The sequence below is a fragment of the Zonotrichia leucophrys genome, chromosome 10, assembly GCF_028769735.1.
Source record: "Zonotrichia leucophrys gambelii isolate GWCS_2022_RI chromosome 10, RI_Zleu_2.0, whole genome shotgun sequence".
NCBI lineage: Eukaryota > Metazoa > Chordata > Aves > Passeriformes > Passerellidae > Zonotrichia > Zonotrichia leucophrys.
Genome location: NC_088180.1, coordinates 17,529,801 through 17,550,834, shown reverse-complemented (window position 1 = coordinate 17,550,834; position 21,034 = coordinate 17,529,801). Strand labels below are relative to the sequence as shown.

At 47.6% G+C, this 21,034-nt stretch overlaps 1 protein-coding gene across 1 annotated transcript in view; it reads left to right on the top strand.

The window, feature by feature from the left end:
• The window catches only part of CHSY1 (chondroitin sulfate synthase 1), a 75,545-nt gene that overhangs the window by 49,604 nt on the left and 4,907 nt on the right, over positions 1 to 21,034 (top strand). The gene's annotated exons all lie outside the window — the stretch shown is intronic.

Here is a 21,034-nt window from a genome sequence, read left to right as displayed (position 1 = left end):
GCAGTGAGTGAAGTGACCAGAGATGATGCAGAGTGGAAGTGACCACTCTGGGGAATCCTGGATCCGCTGTGTGCTGCTCAGTGCTGCTGATCTCTGTCAGGAGATGGGAAGCAGGTTTAGTACCCAGAGTGTGGGGTGGGAGGGTTGGAGGGGGCTGTAATGACCGTGCAGCTCCAACCCTGCTGCCACGGCAGGGACACCTTGCCCTGGACCAGGCTGCCCAGATGGGGGAATTAAGGGGCATCACTGGAGGTGCTGGTTGAGTGTGAGCTCCTGTTGGACACAGAGACCCCACAGAAAGCAGAGCTCAGCTGAGGGGTGAGCAGTGCCTGTCCTGTCACTGCCTGCAGCAGCACAGGGGGAAAATCCTTCCTGTGAGCTCTGCCTCATTCTTCCCCCTTGGTTTCCCTCTGGGAGCTCTCCTGGGTCACAGGAGACTTTGATATTAACCCATCTCTTCAGATCATGTATTTTCTCTTTGCCAGATGTTGTGGTTTAGCCCCAGCCCCACACAGCCCTGGCTCACTGGTGGGGTGGAGGGAGCATCAGAAGAGTAAAAGTGGGAAAACTTGAGACAAAGGCAGTTCAGTAGGTAAAGCAAAAGCCACAAATGCACACAAAGCAAAGCAAAGGATGCATTCCCCACTTCCCATTGCAGGCAGGTGTTCAGCCATGCCCAGGAAAGCTGGGCTCCATCCTGCCAAACAGTGAATTGAGAAACAATCCCATTGCATCCCCTCCTTCTTCCCCCAGCTCTGCAGGCTCAGCATGAGTCCATATGGTCTGGAATATCCCCTGGGTCAGTTGAGGTCAGCTGTCACAGCTGTGTCCCCCCCCAGCCCCTTTGCTGGTGGCATGGGGAGCAGAGTGGTCCCTGACTCACTTCTCAATACCTGCAGCCCCCCTGTGTTATCAACACTGATCCACAACAGCCCCACACCAGCTATTATGAAGAAAACTGACTCTATCCCAGCCCAAAGCAGCACACCAGGATTCTGGCAAGGGATTTTGTCTCCTTTCTGTCATGCTGCTGAGGCTCCTGCATCGAATCTTTCCTGGCCCCTTTCTCACAATGTAGCTGGAGACATTGCACAGGTTTATGGATCCCTACATTTCCAGAAGCTGCACTCTTCTCCTCAGCTGTGTGAGTTGGGAAGGCAGAGCCAAACCAGCAGATCTCTTCTGAGCAGCTGTCTGCATCCCGGGGGGGCAGGTTGGTTTAGTCTGTTAAAAATAAGTTTGTGCCAGCTCTGCAGGGAGTGGAGTGTCTGGGTGTGCAAGCTCTCCCATGGAACAGCTCACACAAAATGTGCTTTTTCAACTGCATTTCTCCTGTCCCCCAATCCCAGAACATCCTCTGGGCTCAGCAGGATGCTTCCTTGTAAAGGAGACACAGCCTTTGAATGAGACTTCACAGCTACAGGGAGGGAGGTGGTGTGGGCTTTGTGTGTTCAGCGTGGCGCTGCTGTGATCTTTTTTGTGGTTTTTATAGTACCTAGAGATACTTTTTTTAAATTCAGGGACCGTTTCCCATCCTTGGTGTCCCTGGGAGCTGCAGTGGGTCCCTGCAGGGGCTCAGCTCCTTTGGGAGCTCCTCCTGCCAGGGGTGTTGTGTGTGGTCGGCTGCTCTGAGATCTGGGAGCTGGAGGAAGTGAAGTTTGTGTTGGGGAGTTGAAATACTTGAGGAGAAGTAATTGAGCATAATCTGAGAGCAGATCTAGCTCTGCAGAGGACAGCTCATCACCATGTTCACAGCAACGGGCTTGTGAACGGAAATGGAGCTGATGGATGTTTTCTAATTATTCCCTTGTGTTGCGAATGTTAGAGAGCCAGCTTGAAATCTCTGCCCAGAATTCAGAGCCTTAATTTGTTTGACCTTTCCATTGCTGCAGACACAAGGCTCTATGAATTGCAGTCATCTTCATTAATTTCTCTATTGTTCTGGGGATGCAAATGAGCGTGTTCTTCTGTGGGTGCCGTGTGGAAGGTGGAGATGCAGCACTTGGTGTTGGGCAGCACTTCTGTGTGCTTGAGGGGGATGCTGAGCCCTGCCTTATGCAGGGTGACCTTCCAGGCAGGCTGAGGGACGTCCTGGCTGCCTGGAGCTGCAGTTCTGTTGATATCCACTGATGCAGGAGAGGATTCTCTCCCTTTCCTTGTCTTTCTTAGGAATAACCAGCTATAGCCTTTGTAGACCTCCATTTTGACAAAGAATGGTACATTTCAGATAACATATCTCAAGGATGTATAATGCTGCAGTATCATCCTCTCGGCTTGAAAATATTATTCCAACTAATCAGCCCAAAACCCCTTTGAAAGCACATGTGTGTTTTCCACTGGTTTATCAGGGAGACCTTTTAGGCTGGTTTGCTCTCATGTTTTAATGACCAAAAGATAGGGCTGCCAGGCATCTGCTGGTTCAGATGGATGTCCTGGTACTAAATGTGTGTGCCTGTGAATCACCAGTGGGTGCAGCAGTAATTTTTGGTAAGTAGGAGGCAGACAAAATTGCTGGTTATGATTTGAAGTCCTGCCCACAGCAGAGCAAGCAAAAGGGATGAATTAGAGACAGGAATAGTAGCACAGCCTTTTTTTCTTTTTGTGTGCAGGAAACCTCAGAGCATATAATAAACTATTGCCATTTTGATTACCAAAAGAGAAAAAAAAAACCACCCCAAAAAACTGAAAGCAAAGATAAAATAAGAAAAACCTCAAGCTTAATGGGTTTGCCAGTAATAAAAATACAGCCCAGAACAAAAGGCTGCTGAGTGGTTTTTTATATCTTGTATTCAGTGTGCTGGATTGAAAAGAAATTGGCAAAAGTGTATTTTTAAAGTCCCCACCTCGCCTGCAGTTTCTCCCAGGAGGAGGAGTTGCCTTCGTGGCAGCCAGCAGGAACAGTGGCGAGTATGGGAAATGACACAATTAGGATAACATTAATTGCTCTTATCAGAGGATTTATTTTACAACAGCCCTTTAATTCAGGCTGCCCCACCAGAGTTCAGTGCACTCTCTTTTAGTCCTGGGAGCTGGGCCTGGCCCGGGACTCTCCCAAATCCAGAGCTGCTTTTTGACTTGAGTGAACAAAGAGCCATTAAATTACACAAACACAAAGCTCCTTCGGGCTGTTCTGCCCGGTGGGACTTGTTTGAATCCTTATAAATACAGTGAACTGACGTTGGCACTTTAAGTAAAGCCTTTCATGTCCTTTCTATATAATGAGTATGGCCAGAGCCAGTAATCTGCTTCCTTCTCTCATCCCTTCCCTCCCCTTCCCCCTGGTTCTGAACCTGCTGCTTCTCATTTGGGGAGGCTCATCCTGCTGTCTGCTGAGCTTCCCCACATCTCACACAGCTGAGGCCTCGTGTGCTCCTGGCAGCTCTTCTGACAGGGGAGAAAATTGCTACAGAGCGCTGGTTTCCTCTGGACACAAATCAGGCTGCATTTTAAAGACAATTTGCTGAGCTTTGGTGCATTGCACTGATACATTTTCTCACTGTTCCTTATCCTCTTGCTGTGGGTGTGGGAACGTAGCACCTTTCTAGCACTGCTGGGATGTGGTGGGGCATGGGGGAAAAGCTAAATTTCTGAGTCAGCATTCCCTCTCTGCTGCTCTTTTAGACTCAAAGCAGGAGTTTTTTGGAGTCCAACCCAAAACTCAGAGGATCCAGCTGTCCTGCAAAGTGCCTTTCAGGGATGTCTGGCCCAGCTGCTGTGCTCCACCCAGGGTAATAGTCTAAGCAAAGCACAACGCTGCTTAATCCCAAGTCACTTTTTGTGCCCACAGCTTAACTTGGACTTCCGGCTCTCCAGTTCTTCTCCTCCAGGGCTGGGGCTTGCATTGCTCCAAAGCAGTGTCATTACCAAGGCAGCATAAAATGTGCAGCAGGCCCGGCCGGTGCCAGGAGGAATCTTGTGTGCCTGCAGCTCCACGTTGATGGGGAGGCTGGGGCTGCTCTCAGCCCGTTCCTGGCAGGGTGTGGGGCTGGCTCAGCACAGGCTTGGCACTGGATTTTCCATGAGGTGCAGCCCATGGCAATGCCCGAGCCCCGGCTGTTCCCATTGGGGATTTGGGTGCTGCTGTTGGGAGAGGCAGCAGCGCTGCAGATCCGGCTCTGAGGCTGCTGCTCCTGCCCCAGACTGCAGCACAAGAGGTTGGGAAAGCAGGCAGAGATTGTGTTTGGAGCTGTAGCCTGTAGAGCACTCGCTGGTGTCCCCCTGGACTTTGCTGGTTTGATCTCGGGTGCTTCACAGGCTGCTCAGTTTCTCCAGGTGTGCCCGTGATAAATCAGGAATTTCAGCCTAATCCAATTCTGCTCTGGAGGGCTGAAGTTAATTCCTGGTTGTCTCTACAGACGGATGATTGATTAGGGAAGAGATGCTTAAGTGGTCCTAAGAGAGAGGCATATCCCACACTGCAGCAGGAGAGGCTCTGGGGAAGGATTTAGTCTCCCATCTGCCCTGGGATAGGAATTGTTCCTGACACCAGCTCAGTGACCTACAGTGACCTTCACCATGGATAACTAGCCAGACCTCTCTGAAAAATGTCTATATCCTACCTGGGACTTGGTCTGGTGGGAGATGCTGAGCAGCTTCTCAGAGCAAAGCCCCCCCATGTCCCCTGACCTTCTCCACTCGTATCTTTGCTACCAGAACTACATTTAACAGCAAACCTTCCCTGATCCTGGTGGAATCTTCTGAAGCTCTGAAATAAAAGTTAATTAATACAGGAGTGGTAGGGACAAGTGGAGAAAGATAAAGACAGCTGTGTAAGGTAATGAGCTATATGGATAATTTAGGGGTTCTGGTCCAGACAGGGTGGTCGGTCACATGTAAAGCAAGTGGGATGCTCTGTGCAACAGCTTCCAGAAACTTTATTTAAAATATAATTGTTCAGCCACTTTGATAGTGTGGTGTCCTTGTTTTCAGCTTGGGATCTTCTTACACCTTTGAATTAATATGGAAGTCCATTTCCATATTGTCAGATAGTAGCCCATGCCTATTATCCCATGCCTAGTGGTCAAATTTGGACTTTCTTTGTAAGTGCCTTTCCTTTCCTACCTTGTTACTCCTGCTTTATCTATCATAAACCCTCCAATGGCCAGTACATGTAGTGACCATTTTTTTCTGTGCCAGGCACTGGAGTAAATGTTGGTCTGTAGAATGTGATTTTTCAATGTGCTTTGCCCAGTGGAAGTAGGTGTCAACAGCTCCTGTTACAGTTCTTGTTAGAGTTTTTGTACTGACTATTTTGCCATCTGCCACTGCTGACCTTTGCATAGCAGAGGCTGGTTCTGCTCTCTGTTCTGAGGGAGAAAAAGTGGCACATTTCTACTGCTGAGTGAATGGGACAGTGGCACACAGCGGCATTGCTCTGCCCTGTGCTCCAGAGAGCATTTCCAATGGAATAAATCCTGCAATCCTGTTAAAACCATGACAAAACACTTTTCAGACTGGGTGAGCATTAATAGCAGGCTGACACGGGTTTCTGGTGGAGTGTCATCTCTAGCTTTAGCCACCTTGGGCAGGAGGATCTCTGAGGGTTTCTAAGCCAAAACCTGTGGGGCTCTTTCTTTCCTTAGTGGGGGAAGGAACTGATGGTCACATCTCCAAATGATGTTTGATATGTTCCCTGTTCAAACCATCGATCCAGGAACACAAAGTCCATGTTCCCAGATCTTTTAGGAGAGTCACTCTTACAGGATAAGGTTGCCAAGTCTTCCAGAACTTTAATTATCATGCTGTAATTCCATCTGCAACCTTAATAGAGGCGATGTCGTGAGTGGTGATCTGCTTTCCTCCTCCTTTTGCATGCCATGGGCTGATACACCAATGTTTGCATTTTTGGCATTCTTGATTTTCAGGTTTTTCTCTTAAAATGAGAAGAGAGACTGCATGAAAGTCAAAAGAGGTACAGTCAGTCATCAGTGCAGTCGAGGTAGAATTTGCACAGCTGCCAAAATGAGGTTCAGATATTTTACTGGGTGACACAAAATAAATGTTTAATTCATAGTGCGTAACACTTTGAATAAATATCACTTGGCCACCCTCTAATGAGGATATGCTTGACCATTGACACCTCGTATTCTGGCTGGAGTTTCTCTCACTGGTTTTTATGGCAGGCTGTACATGTTTTAGAAAAAACAACATTCAAAATACAATTCATTCAATCTTGTCTAAAATGAGTCTTCAGTTTTGTAACATCGTGTTTGAAACCCTACATTTAAATTACTGCTTGCAAACAGCCTTCAGGATGCAAACTGAGCTTAAAGCTGAGTTTTATGGGGCAATAAACTGCAATGTCATGTACTGGGTGGTGGCAGCATACATCTACTGTCTGCTTTTGAGTAGGGACCTAAATATTTCTCCTCCATTTTGCCTTCTTGAGAGACATTTGCTTATTCCCTGCATCCCATGCCATGCTGGACCCACCTGCATGTTGGTTTTCTGGAGGTTTAGCCTGTGCATGACGAGGGGAGCAGTTAGTTTGGGAGCCTGGCTGCACAAAGGAAGCAGAAGTTTGGTTAGTGATTTTCTTTCTCACTGCTTTTTCTGAAACCAGAGCTGTTTCTTGGGCAAACCAGCCAGAGAGTGAAGAGGAAGGGAAAAATCTCTGGGAATGATGGAGCAGCTGGAGGAGGCTCCTCCTGCTCCTGGTTGTAACAGGTGGGAGGGCAAAGGGAGTAGAAGGAACACACAACCACAGCCATTGTAAATATGGATTTCCTTGGTAAACAGGGATTTGTGGAGCACAAATCTCATCAACTGCAGTGAGTTATTTGTTGCAGGTGTAGCAAGTCCCTTCTGCTCTCTCCACAGCTGCTGTTTCTCACCAGGCTTGTGTCCTTTTCCTAAGAGCTGAGCATCTTTGGTTTGGGGCAGCCTTAGTTCTTAAGGTATTATCACATTAGCACTGTGCTGTTCCTTCTGGGAAGGGAGGAAGTTAGGGTTAAATGAAGGCAGGAAGAAGTTAGGGTTAAATGAAGGTAACAAGGAGTTAGGGTTAATGGAACTTAGGGTTAAAGGAAGGTAGGAAGAAGTTAGGGTTGAATGAAGGTAGGAAATTAGGGTTAAAGGAAGGTAGGAAGAAGTTGGGGTTAAAGGAATATGGGAAGTTATGGTTAAAAGAATGTATGAAGTTATGGTTAAACGAAGGTAGGAAGTTAGGGTTAATGGAAGGTAGGAAGAGGTTAGGGTTAAATGAAGGTAGGAAGAAGTTAGGGTTAATGGAGTTAGGGTTAAATGAAGGCAGCTGAGGGGAGGCAGCTCTTGCCCAGTGCTCGGTGGGGCCGTGGGCTCCAGCAGCTTCTCAGATCAGCTCCCCCCTGGTCTGTGTCAGCAGTGAGACCCAGTTGGTGCTGATAAACCTTTGGCTGTTTCAGTTTTGCTGAGGAGGGCTTGGCAGGAGATCACAGACCTCTCCAGCCTCTTCGCAGAGTGCCTCAGCAAAGGGGCTGCAGCTCTTCCACAACGTTCTTGGATGGAAAGCCCTGCCTGTTCTGCTGGGGAAAGCTGCTCCAGAAGCTCACTAGCACCACTCTCCTGTCTGCAGGCACGGCTCTTCCTGCTGCTTGTGTCCCTGCCAGGACTCAAACATCAGGGAAACCAGAATGTTTGCACTGTGAGCTAATCTACTCTTTAAAGATGTTAGATAATGTAATAAAATAGCTCAGCGGTGCATTGCAATTACCTTTCACATTTCGTCATGCTTCGAAAATTTTTGTCTTCTGAAACTAGGACTGTATTTTTAGTACAGTGCAATCAAAAATGTCTGGCCAAGAACCTGATATAGTACCTAGGAAAATGGAAATATTCCTTTAAATGCCTTCCAGAGCTGTGGTTTCCGCTAAGTATTAAACTCCATTTGTTATGTCGTGATTACATACTTTGGTCTGGGTGATATATGGCTTGGTTTTATAATTCCATATATATGGACAGTTTGATCTCTTCCTTGTATTTTTAATAACAGAAAGCAGAACTTAGACTTTTATTTTAGCATGATGTAAGCATAATTATTTAGTGGGCAAGAGAATCAAGATTACATTCTTTTGCTTGCCACTGAGGCTTACAGATTTATTATTGTTTTGTTTTTTCCTTCATGGTTATGGCCAAAAGATTCATGCTATTAAAACCTAAACCATTATGTCAGGGTAATGGTTTCTGTAACTTGGAAGTGAAGAAAGAAACCGAATCTAGAGTTGGCTAAGTCACCCCTGGGTTTGGAGTGGATTTGACATTTGGATTTGATATCATTCAGTAGTGGCATGAGTTAGTGAATCTCTCACAGACCTGCATCATGATTCACAAAGTTCACTGCTCCTGGCATTCTGCAGCATTCAGAGCACAAATTATTAGCAGTGGTCTCAACTGCTCTCATAAACTACAACCTCTTGCTGTCATCTGCTCTTTTGCAGTCTCCAGTATTTCTCTTACCCTGTAAGGAAATTTCCAGGCTGGCATTTATTGCAGCACTTCCTACCTGACACGGTGTCTGTGCAGGATGCTCAGCTCCTGCTGCCACCTTGAGTGAGCCATCAGCTCTTGTAACCACACACTTCTCGTGGCCTTGAGCCACCTGGGCCCTGTCCAGCTGCTCTCCTGTGGAGCACAAAGCAGGCCCAGAGCAGATAAATGTCCTTTCAAGACAGTTCCAGTCTCGGTACCAGTGTGAGTTGTCTGAGGGATGAAGATGAGAAGGGTGTTGTGGGTAGGGTTGGGTTTTGATGTGGGTTTTTTGATGCTGTGGGGTTGTTTTACTTTCCCTTTACTTGAGGCCTTTTGAGAGGCTGACATTTCATGGGTTGGGTGGTTTCTGTCCCCTGCAGGGTGGACAGGAGGGCAATGCCACAGGAGAAATCCAACATGCAGGGAGCCCAGGAGGCTGGATTTACAGGGGGAGGGAGGTTTTCTTTGACAGAATTCTTGACTCATTGCAAATAACATTGTACATGTGCTGAGATGATGCTGTTTCTCTGCTGGTGGGCCCCAGAACCTGGGCACTCATCCCTGCTGCCAGGGGACAGTGCCTGCTGTGGTCAGCACTCTGCTGGGTCCTCGTGTCCTGGCCACGTCGCTTCAGTCCCAGCCATAAAACCTCTTTCTTAGAAATCCTCCAAGTGTGAAATCCCAGTCCTCAAGAACAGGCAGTACTTTGCTTGGAAATGAGCATAAAGCAGTGAGCAGTACAAATGTTGTGTAAATCTCATGTGTTTGTGTCCTCTCCCCTTCTGAACAAGGCAAAGAAGTGTTCTTGGGAGTTGATGGATTTAGTGGGGTTTGTATGTGATTTCTTTTAATGTGCTTCAAATTAGTCACAGTGCTTTATTTCCTAGGCTTTGCTAAGCTTGTGGTCTGACCATATTGTGATAGTCACTCCTCACAGTTTACTCAGTGCTAGTTTTAATATCCGGATATAGATTTCTCCAATATCCTGCAATGCTGCTTTTCTGGATAATGCTAATACCAACCAGTCTGGGATGCACCAGGCCCCTGAGCTACATTTTAAGGTCAGCATAATGCTTTCCATCTCTCATCCTTGCACAACACAGACTCCTGCTACGTGTTGGGGTTTTTTTAGGACATAAAGTACCCAAAAGGAGGTTCTTGCTTAAGAAGTACTATGAGACAGCACAATGGTGCTGCCAACTGGCCCCTTCTGGTCTGATCTGTCCTTCTCCCTTCTGCTCTCCCTCTGTCTTTGCTCCCCTCCGTTTTCATCTGTAAGAAATATCCAGCAATGCACTGTTTCCATGGAAAACAAATGTCCAGGAGATCATCTCTGTATTCTTCTGGCTTAAAGATCTGTAGAAATAAATGCTATTCCAGAGGGGAGAATAAAAATTCTCTTTTGATAGTTTGCTTGACAAAAAGGTGGCACACTGAACAGATTTGGCTTGATTTGTCACCTCTGTTCCTGTGGCACTGCTGAATTAGCTGTTAAAGTTTCTGTGAAGGGAGGAAACAACTATTTTGAAAGTCAAGTGTCCAAACTTCTCTCAGAGGCAGATTTGTTAGTTGCTGGTGTGTATTGAAGCACTTCTGGGCCAGGTGTAGATTTGCTCTCTCCAAACAGAAGAAAGAGCCTTTTAACATATTATCATTGCCTTAAAAATAAGAAAGAAAACTCTAGCCTCAGGCATTTGACAGGAGGCCAGACCTCAGAGGACAGCTGAAGAGAGACAGACAGGTTTCTAACATCTGGTTTGGGTGGGTGGATTATATTTGACTTTGGCATTGACATCAAGACAAGGCAGGGCTTGATGAAGAGCACGGTCCCGCAGCCTGCACGACATTCCCTGGCTCTGGGATGGGAAAAGCCCAATGGGGATGGGCTAAACATGAAATGGGGGTGAGAATCCATGCAGAGCTCTTTCTGTAGGCTTTAGAGAAAAGCACTGCTGGATTGGGCTCCCAGCTGAGCTTGTGGCTCCGGAGGAGGGCCCTGACAGATGTCCTTGAGCAGAGTGAGAGCTGTCCTCCCACCAGGGCTCTGGGGGTGCCTCTGGGCCCTGCCACATGGGCTGTGCTGAGCACTGCTGCTATTTCAGGACTCAAATAATGTGTCAGTGCCCCTTTGGTTTCTGACACGAGGTGCAGCCCCCAGGCTGAGTCAGCCCTGGGTCCCTCTGCACCAAAGCTGGCACTTGGTGGAGGTTTCCAGGCCTGCTCTTGGCCAGGAGCACCTATTTGCTCGTCAGAGCCTGGATTAGCTCAGCTCAAAACCGCACTGGGCTGGGAACAACCTGCAGTTCAGATGCTGCAGGGGTATCTCGGAGTGTTCTGAGGGAAGGGCAGAAAGCAGGGCTGTGTGTCCCTCTGAAAGCCCCATTGAAGGGCTCTGGCTCCCTGGTGGCCGTGCCTTTGTGGCCCAGCAGAGGAACACAGTCCCCATGCAGGACCTGCCCGGCTGCCTCTGAGCCGAGGTGATTTACAGCCCCCCCAGGACACCAGGCCCCTTCCAGGGCAGCTTTAGGCTGTCAGGCTGTAAATTGTCTTGGTTCAGGAGCTACTTCAAAGCAGCCCAGGCTTCCTGCAGCAAGGAGAGGGCTTTTTGGCAAAGCCAGCACAAGTAATTTGCTATTCATGAGTCAAATCCCTGAAATGTCCTCGATCAGCAACTAAAAATGGGTCATAAGGAGACAAGGCATTGCTGTCTGCTGAAGGAGGATGCAAACTCCACTGGCCTTCTCCATCTGTTGGCTAAAGCTCCTTCTGCATTCTCAGCAATGGCTTTTCCTCCCTCCCTCTCTCTGTGGAGCACACGTGAGGCTGCTTGGACCTTGACCCAACAGGCAAACCCACCCAGCAGGTCTCCCATTGCCCAGATGAGGGGAAAAATGTCAGTGGAGTATGGGAAAGTCACTAATGAAGAAAATGACAAATTCCTCCAAGCTGCTTGGTTTCCAGATCCAGAGAGGCTGCAGTGGCCAAGGGAGAGGGAAGGAAGCAGCAGCTGGGTGCAAGCTGGGGCTCGTAGGCTGCAGGCTGGCAGCTGGAGGGATGCAGGGCCAAGCCATGGTGGCTGCAGGCAATGGGCACAGGGTTTGGAGCCTGTGGCAGCTTGGCTGCAGCCACAGAACAAAGTGTGCTCCAGGCTGGAAGCAAGGAGACCTTTGAAAGACCCAAAAACTCTTTGTATGTGTGGCTAATATTCAAAAGAGAGTTCACTTGTGTTTTGTGATTAGCAAATCCTTCCCCAAGCTGTGTGAGTATTTGAGACAGTGTTTTTTCCCTTTCCATTTCTAATGCATTTACATTCAGCATAATTGCATTTATCAGCATCCACATCTCCTGTTTTAATTTAGAGCATTACAAAGGAAGCAGTTGAATATTCTTTTTGTCAGAGCTGGATGATGGATGGTGAACATCAGCAAGGCCTCAACACCCCTGTGGAGGTGAAGGCCTGGCTCTGACAGACTGTGTGTAATGCAAGAGGCACTTGGTTACAGAGTGCTGCAGAGTAATGCTGCTTGTTCCTTGTCCAAGCTGTGCCAGACAGCAAACTTCCAGAAAACCTCAGACCATATACAGTTAGCCAGCAACACTGTGTGAAATCTTTAACCATATTTGAACGAACGGGCTGCCTTGGACACGGCCAGGAGGGAAATGCCAGTCTGCCTGACAGCTCGTTTTAATCATGAGAAAGTTGTTCCACTGACAGGAGGACAATAAAAAGCTGTGGCTGCCTAGAAAGATGTTGCCTTCCTTCTAGTTCTGAGCTGCAGAGGAATGGGTTGATCCCAGACCTGTGCATGTGCTTTTCCCTTCTTTCATTACCTTTTTCCCTTCTTTCATTACCTTTTTCCCTTCTCTCACCATTTTTCTTTCCAGGGTGTTGAATCTGTGCCCACCCTGCCAACCCTATCCAAATGAGTAATTAGTAAGTCACTGCTTTCTCCTGAAAGGTGACTTATTTAAAATATATTATCCCTTGTGCCTCAGCAAAGCAAGCAATAAAAATAGGTGACCTTTGTAGTTAGAGCTATTAATGCACAATTTATGGTGCTTTTGGGTTACAGGGCATGAAAGGCAAATTCTTGAGAGATTTATCAGCCCTCTGAATGGGCAAACCTTGCCTGTTGATCCCTTATTGATCAAGGAGCTGTATCTTTTCTAACCCAGCTGCTGTGTGTTGCAGTTATTTTAGATGGCAGAGCTGTTTGAGGCAGGGACCGTGTCATGGAATGGTTTTGGCAGTGCCACGTCTCCGCTGGATGATGTACATGTGTTTTCCAGCGACGAGACAAAGGGCAGATTTTGTTTTTAAACTCAGCCCAGAAGAGCAGGAAGGCTGTAAGTCGTGCGTGGTAATGGTACAAGCGTTGAGGAACCCTTGTGCAATCACCATCTCACTGTGGAAATTCTTCCTGCAGCAGCTGCGTTACTGCTCGTTACCACCACAGCCTCCTAAAGCTCTGCTCTCCCCAGGCCAGGGCTCAGCTGTGGATCCTCGTGGGCTGGCTGAAACATGTGGCTTCTCCACATAAAACAAGGGTTTGTGACTTTATTTTCCTCCCCTCCTTGGAGCAATTGCTAAACAATTCTTTGGGCAAAAAAAAAAAAGCGCACGCGTTTCATATAGGCACTTGAGAACAATGCTGAGCAGCTTTGGTGAGCCCTGGAAGCTGTCACCCTGTGCTGCTCCCCGTGTGAAACAAGCTGGTGATTGAGTCCAGGCCCTCGTAGGCAGTCTTCAAACCAGCTCCAGCAATGGTGGCTCTGGCTGAAAAACCAGATTAAAGATGAAGAGCGGCTCTGAGCTTGCAGGAGGGTGAAAGAGGAGTGGATCCCTCTGCCTGTGTCACAAATGTTGTGTCTGCACTGGGCACTGGTTCTGTGGGAGGTCTGTAGGGAACTCCATAGCTTGTTCTAGTTTTCTTCCAACAGGAGTAAAAGGAGATTTCTTTTAAATCCAGCTTAATTTGAGCTCCTGCTCATTGCTGGGTGCCAGGGAGGGGTGTACGGAGATGAGCTCACTGGTTGAGCATGGTGCTAATAACACCAAGGTCGTGGGTTTCATCCCAGTATGGGCCATTCACTTAGGAGTTGGACTCAGTGATCCCTCTGGGTCCCTTCCAGCTCAGAATATTCTGTGATTGCTGTGGCTGTGATTACTGCTGACTGCAGACCTGAGCAGCAAGCCCAGCACAGCCTCGTGCTGCCAGCTCGGAGCAGAGCAGCCTTCAGCATCACCAACCTCGGATATCTCAGCATGACCCTGGAAAAAGCAGCTGGAGAGCACCCTTGGAGCACTCCCTGAAATCCAGGCCTGGAGGAGAGGTGGCTGTGCCACGCACAGTGATTCACCATCACCTTGTCCTTTGTGCTGTTGCCAACCCGGTAACACCAGTGAGACACAGGCAGAGCCTCGTTGGTCCAGCAGGACCAAGAGGACAGAGAGAGCCAGTGCTGGCTGGTTCTGTGTTTCAGATAACCCCACCAGCTTCAAGTGGTGTGCAGCTGCCGCCTCCTAGGGACAGGCCATCAGCAATTTGGAAGGGGCTGAGGTTTCAAGAGTTCCTCCTGAACAACATCCCTTATTCCAGCTGCTCACCTGGCAGAGGCACAGCAGCATCCATGGAGTGGCTGTTGTGGCATCTGGGAGGAGGGCTCACCAGCAGAGGAATTAGAAATTAGAAATATATTCCCAGTTTTCTGTCAGTTTTCATCAGTTGATACTGATGTGGCTGGCAGAGAAGTGCCTTTACCATCAGTTGTTAGGAAAGCATGATGCAGATGGATTTATAAATGAAGTTATGGAAGATGCTCTCTCTCTTGGAGGCTGTTCTGGCACTGCAGCTCTGAGGGCTGCAGCTTTGAAACAGGCAGTTGAGCAGTTGGCCTTGTCTTGGGGATTTAATTCAGCATTCCCAGCTTCCTTCCTGGCCCTTCCCAAAAGGTGCATTCCTGACACAAATCTTCTCAAGGGATCAGAAACAGCAAGCCTGGTCTGTTGCCATGAAAAAGGGGCTGTGGCTCTCCTCATCCTAAGTGGTTCTGCTTAAGCTGGAAGTGATGAATGTCTTGCAAATGGATCTGTTTTTTAAAATACACCCCCACCTTTTTACATGCAGGGAAGAACTGCAGCTATTGTGAGGCTGAATCTTTGCCTAATTAAATTCACAGTAATCTGTGAAGGCTCAAGAGAGATTCAGAGCTTTGTGCTGACTGCCTCAGCCCTGTCCTTCAGTGCTGCTGTGACATTGTCCCCTGTGCCTGCTCTGGGCTGGAGGGTCCTGAACCATCCTGCAGCAGCTGAGCTGCCTGGGCTGCAGCTGAAATTCCTCCAGGGTTTCTTCTCCACTCCCCTTTAAGCAGCAGCTTTTGGTAGCCTTGCCAAGTGGACCAAAAAGGCTCCTCATCCATCGTGGCTCACAGCTCCTACGAAACCACTGGATGTGGAAAGCAGCTCCCAAATAGGAATCTTTGAATTCCATGAACAAAAGTATTTCTAAATGATTACATTACTGCTTCTTGAAAACACATGGTGGAAAATCACACAGCAGTCCAGAAGAGGTCTTCTCTTCTGTAGGCTGTGTTCAGGGGAGGCTGCATCCCTCTAAGCCTGTTTTTAGCATCCAGAATATATTGGCCAGGGTGTCAGGAGCTTTCTGCTCATCATCTCCAAGAAACTCCCCTTCAAGGGTCATGTGCTGCTCCTCTGGAATCTTAACACTTTGCATGAGAAAGAGCAGATACAGACTTCCAGGGCTGTGGCTCTGGCTTTCGTGGGCCTGTTGAAATGCATAATGAAAAACAAGTTTTCTTGTGCTCTGCCTGTGCTGTGGAGTAAAAGTGTGGAGTTGACAACAAGGAAAAGAAATGCTGAGATGCAGCAGATTCAGTGGGCAAGTAAAATCTGGCATCATCCCTGAGTCTGGCCTTTAAATGAGCAACCAGCAGGGAGTCACTGTATCCCTGGTTTTGTTTGGATGTGGGACAGAGGCTGCACAGGGAGAGCTGAATCATTTGCCCCATGGGTCAGAGCCTTGACTTGAGCAAGGGCGAGCCTTGTGAGGAGCAGCACTTTGCACCAGCACTCGTAATTTGGAAATTATGTTAGAAGCAACTTTTGATTACACTTTCTCAGGCAATCCCAATGACAATTAGTCATTCGCACCTACCATGTTCTGCTTCTTCAATAGCTCTAGTGTAGAACATTTGTTAATGTTTAGTGGTATTTTACTTGTTTTTGTTTCTGTCAAATCAGAACCTTTTGGATGAAAACCTCCAAATCACATCCAGCTCTCCTAAGGTTTACACTGTTAAATCTAAATATCCTCACTGGCACACTCTGTTTTATCTGGTTTCTGTATCCTCATTTCGACCAGGGGGATGAAGCTCAGTTCAGTTTCCTCAGTTTAGAGGAGGGAAGCTCTCTGCCTCCTGGCTGGAGGATCTCAGTTCCCAAGAGCCTTGGACTGCTCCCACGTGTAGGTTTTGGGTAATGAGATTGTGGAGCTCAGGGTCAGAGGTGAGGTACTCAGTGCCAGTTTTGAAGACCCATTCATTTTTGCAGGTTTTCTTCTTTCCCTTGCCAAGCTGGAAATACTTTAAAGGCTGCTTGGTTTGAGAAACTGTAAATGAATAAGTAATTTTTAAGCTCTTCTACTTGCTTAAACAAGAAAGGATTGGGATAAAAACACTTGTTTAATTAAACAGCTACTTGGTATGGTTCACAAAAGCTTGAACCCCAGCAGTAACTCTCCTAATTCACAGATTCCTTGGGAATTCAATGACCTTGAGTTTGCTGTGCTTGAAACTTGCCTGAGTTCTTGGCTTCCTTTCTGGAATACTTTGGAGAGGAGAGGAGAGCAGGAGGCACTGCAGGGCTCTCGAGTGAGACCAGCACTGTTCCACTTAGGATCATATAAGAAGAGGCATTTGTGTTGTGCAGAATAAACTTCTTGCTTCAGAGCATGCCTGGGCTTACTGCACCCAGAGGCCACAGCTGGATCTGCCCCGGCTGCCCCAGCCATGGAAATTTTGAGTACTCACTGCTCAGGATGATTTTCTTGCCTCTCTTTATGAAACAAAGCAAACGTGAACCAGCAGTACATGATGAAGTTTGTGTGAGAAGTGACTTGTCTGAGGAATCACATCATTTAATTGTGCTCCAGAGCTCAGGGCTTCACTTGCCAGCTGAGAGGAAAGTCTGATCTCCCAGCACCGAGTGGCATTTCCTGCATCCTTTCCTGTAGTGGCAACTGGGGAGCTTAAAGCCATGAACGAGTGGCCAAATTCACTGGAAGTGAGTGTTTATCCATTACTTCCCCGTGTTTGTCTCCACCATAATAACTCTGGCTGAGGAGTGGCTTCAGTCATGTCAGTGCTTAGCTGTGGGATATAAAGCATCAGGATTTAAACAGAAAGAACCCTGAATGCACAGAGTTGTATCCAGGAGGTCCCTACAGTCTTCCCCTCCAGCAGAGGGAAGTCTCAAAACCCTGCTGCTCCTTTCCCTTGGCAAAATTTATAATCAGTTGAGCTACATTGGTGATGTATAAACCAGAAAACTGGAGATGTGTTGTGGTTAATCAGTGCAAAATGGTGCTGGTGCAGTTCCTTGGGATGTGGTAGCAGAAGGACTTTAATCTCATTTCAGCAGGAGCTGCCCCCTTGCACCAGCTGTGGCACATCTTGGTGAGGAGGAGATGGACCTGGGCATCCTGCCTGGGTTTGGCTGTGGGGCTGTCCCAGCACCTGCCCTGCTCCTGCAGCTCCACAGTGGGACCCTCACCCTCATCCCCTCCTCACAGAGGTGACATTAACCATCATTGGCTTTCATTAGCTGGGCTTTGTATTGAAACCCACCTTGGGCATTTCGAAACCGGCCACAGAACATGTCTTACCCATGGCTGCTGTTCCTGAGGCTTGTGGGGCTGTGTTTTCTGGGCTCTGGTAGCACAATCTGGAGCTGTGAGAGAAAGCCCTCGGGGGCCGATCCGTGGCTGCAGGCCAGTTTCTGCATAAACTGGTCTTATTTTTAAAGTCCATTTTCTCCAGTACACTTTTTTTTGGCCTGCAAAAGACTTCTTCATTTAAAACGAAGAACATAACACTCTCTCCTTTCAGTTGGTCTTTTGGACATGAGCCAGCAGTGCCCACAACAGCTGTACCACAGTTTAAACATTCAGTCTCTAATGGTTTGGGGAACATTAGGGTTTTTAAGGCTTCAACAGGTCTAGAGTAAATAGTGGTCAATAAAGAGTAGCTCTTCTTTGTATCCTATGCTCTCAGTGCTCTGCACTAGAATAAAGCATGCTTAGAATATAATCATTGCAAAATTAATATCCATGAAAGGTTCTTTTTTAAAAAAAAGAATCATAGAGAAACGTGTTTCACTAGAAGAAGAGTTTGCAAGAGTTCAGCTCTCAAGACTGGTAACAGGCGTGGGGAATTTGGCACGTAATGTCTGTGGGAGACGTGCATGTCCTGGGCTTGTGTCACTCCCCATGTGTGTGTTTAGTGACTGGGAGGAGCAAATAAATCACAGATATTCCCTTCTCTATGGCCTTCTTCCACCCACCTATTGGTGATGTACACAAGAGTTAATTGTGATTTTGTAATTTCCTTATGGCTGTCCAGTGTTGCGTGGAGTCAAAAGCCAGTGTGTGCCAATTGGTGATATTTAGCACAATGGTTTGGACCCAAATATGGTAATAAATGATATTAGCAATGATTGGTGATAGGTGGGCATTGCCCTTGTGATTGAACCCAGTGCTGGGGAGCCTCAATGATTTGGGCAGATCAGTGTTGGTGGAGCTGTCAAACGGCCCAGAGGGAGCTGCTCATTTCCTTCAAGTGTGTAGGTGTGGTGAGCGAACAGAATCCACGTGGGGCTGGTTTCTGGGTACAGCCCTGGGGCCTCACAGCCCTTCTGTGGCCCTGGGTGCAGTGTCTGAGAAGGGTTAAACTGCTCTGCTGGCCACTGGCCACTTGGGCTTTGTGTGCAGCCTTGGTGTCACTGAGGAAATGGTTTGTAACTCCTTGTACTCTCTGTGGGGAGCTGTTAACCCCTTCCAGCACCCTTGTTTGTGTTTCCTGCTGGTGTGGGGTGCACCTTGGCTGCCCATCAGGGATTGGAGCTGCGGGATCCTGGCACAGCCCGTGCCTGCTGCAGCCTGCTGGGTGCCAGGGACAGGGGGACACTGCAGCAGGACAGGGGGAGACTTCACAGGGAAAGCGTGGAACGAGCCAGCCTTGCAAGGCATTCTCCTGAAAAATGGGATTATATAAAAGCCTGGCTGCTGTGGTGCTCCTCATTAGCTGCACGGCAGGGTTGGCCCGGAGCGCAGGGCTCGGGCAGTTGTCACCTCTTGGCTGGAGCAAGGTGCACGTTAATTGATGTTTCAGTTGTAAATTGCTTTGTGTTGGAGCCCCACTAAAGGCTTGCCGAGATGTGTTTTATTTTCAGTTTTCAAAGCAAGTTAGTTTTGGGAAGGGGCAGGAAGGAGTATTAGAAGGTAACCAGTCTACCTAAGACGTTACTCCTGAGTGGCAAACCAGAGCTTTAAAATGTGCTTCTTAATTTTAATTTGTGCCATTTGCTAGGGGTTCCTATCTTTACTTCCACTGGGATGTTTCATAACATTTTCCTACCCATCAGTATTCTATTAAAAAAACTTTGTTGTGTAATCTGAAAGCCTTTCTGCTTGTCATGGTTTCCTCTTCAGAATGCCCTAGGTAGCAATTTTGGAGTAAATGCATTCAGGCTGCATGGTCTTGATTTTGTTGTCTTATAAATTCAAAACAAGACTTGAAATTAAATCCTATTGTCAATTTTCTTTTAAATAATGGCAGCCTAATTATGTGATTTAAGAATTTTTATCAGATGTCACAGGACTCCTGGAAAAGCCTCTGCCTATAGTTGGTGTTAAAATGTCAGTGAAATTGGTTACCGTATGCATTTAATACTTGTAGTTTTACATGTGCCTAGTGTTAGAGGATGGATCAGTGTTGTCAGTAGAATAAGTGGGTCCTGCAGTGTTGAACAGAGGCTGTTATTCCCATGAGAGCTCTCCACTGCAATAAATGGTGCTCACAGGACTGACCCCAGGTGGGTGTGATTTAAGGTCTCCTAGAGCCCTTCACAGCCACAGCCAGGTTCAAAGTGACCAAAAAAATTAAGCTTTATTAGTAGAGGAAAGGATACAGGGATACAAATGAAGAACAGTCTTTAGGGTGAGTGGAAAAACCGTGTTTCTTGGGAGAGCATGAGGTTCATTCAGTTTGGATAACTGTGCTGGACGTGGGATAAGCCCCGCTAACCTCTGCCCGTAGCGCTCTGTTCAGTCCTGCACGCCTTCCAAAGGGACATTATCCATCTCGACAGGCAGCTCATCTGAGGCTGCCAGGGGGCCGTGGCCAAGATGTTCTCCTTTGGCTGCGTCCTGTGCACATCCATCCATCTCTGGCCTGGATTGCTCCCAGACGGCGTGCACGCAGCAGGATCACTTGGGGAGAGCGGGGGGAAGGTGAACTTGGAGGAGAAGGGGGTGGGGGCCTGCTGGTGACCCACGAAAGAAGCGTCCTTTCTTTGCCAGTCCTGCTGCAATCCCTCCCTCCCTCGCTCCTTTGCAGTGATTTACGTTTGCTCACATTCAGTCCCTGCTCCCAGTGGGCTCAGCCTGCTCCGCGCTGTCGGCGGCGATCCGCCCAATGTCAGGTTTCAGCATGCACACAGCCAGCTTGTTGAGATAGAGCAATTAAATCCAGGTGTAAGTTTATCCCTGAGCTTCAGCGTCTGTCCACAATAATGGGAGAAATGCAACCGAAGGCCTAATAAAACAGGACTTGTGCTGGCTCTGAGCAGCTGGTAAAAGCAAGGTTTCTGTGCTGGTGATTTCCTTTTTGGTGCTCTGTTTGATTGCCATCATATTTGAGACCTTCTCCCTGGTTCTTTTTTTGAGTTTGGCTCTTTGCTGACCTTTTACACAAGCTTTATTGCCGTGTTTCCTGTGGCAGATTCCACTGCCAGTAACAGAGATTGGATCCCATATTGAATGAGCGCGCTGTGTCAGCTCTGGCAGGTTGATGACATTTGTGCTGTGACACAGAATCTGCCCGTGGTCTTTTTAAATTTCCATTATCTAAGCTAGCATATACCTTTGGTCTCAAGGTTTTATTTTCAGTTTATTTTGCACATTGTCGTCCTGGTTTGCCTTTCACGATATCAGCTACTGCCTGAGCTGCTGAGGACTGTGAAGCTGGTTGGTCTGCTTTCCTGAGAGCTGTGAATCTAATCTCAGCTCATTATCTTCCTGTTTTGAAATAGCAAATGCCACGTTAAGGATGTTTTTATTATGGTGTATGTGTGCACTCTGTATTACCTGACTCTGGAATTCTAGGAATCTCAGGTGCACCTTACTGTCCATTGACATTTTAAAATGACACCTGTAGCTTTGCATTGCAGCACTCGAGGTAGGATATTTGGCATCTTGACTAAAACATTCAGCAACCTGCATTTTTAATGCCTAAACCTGGATTTTTAATGCTTAAATGGCATTTGGGTGTAATGGAAAAGGTGTTGTCA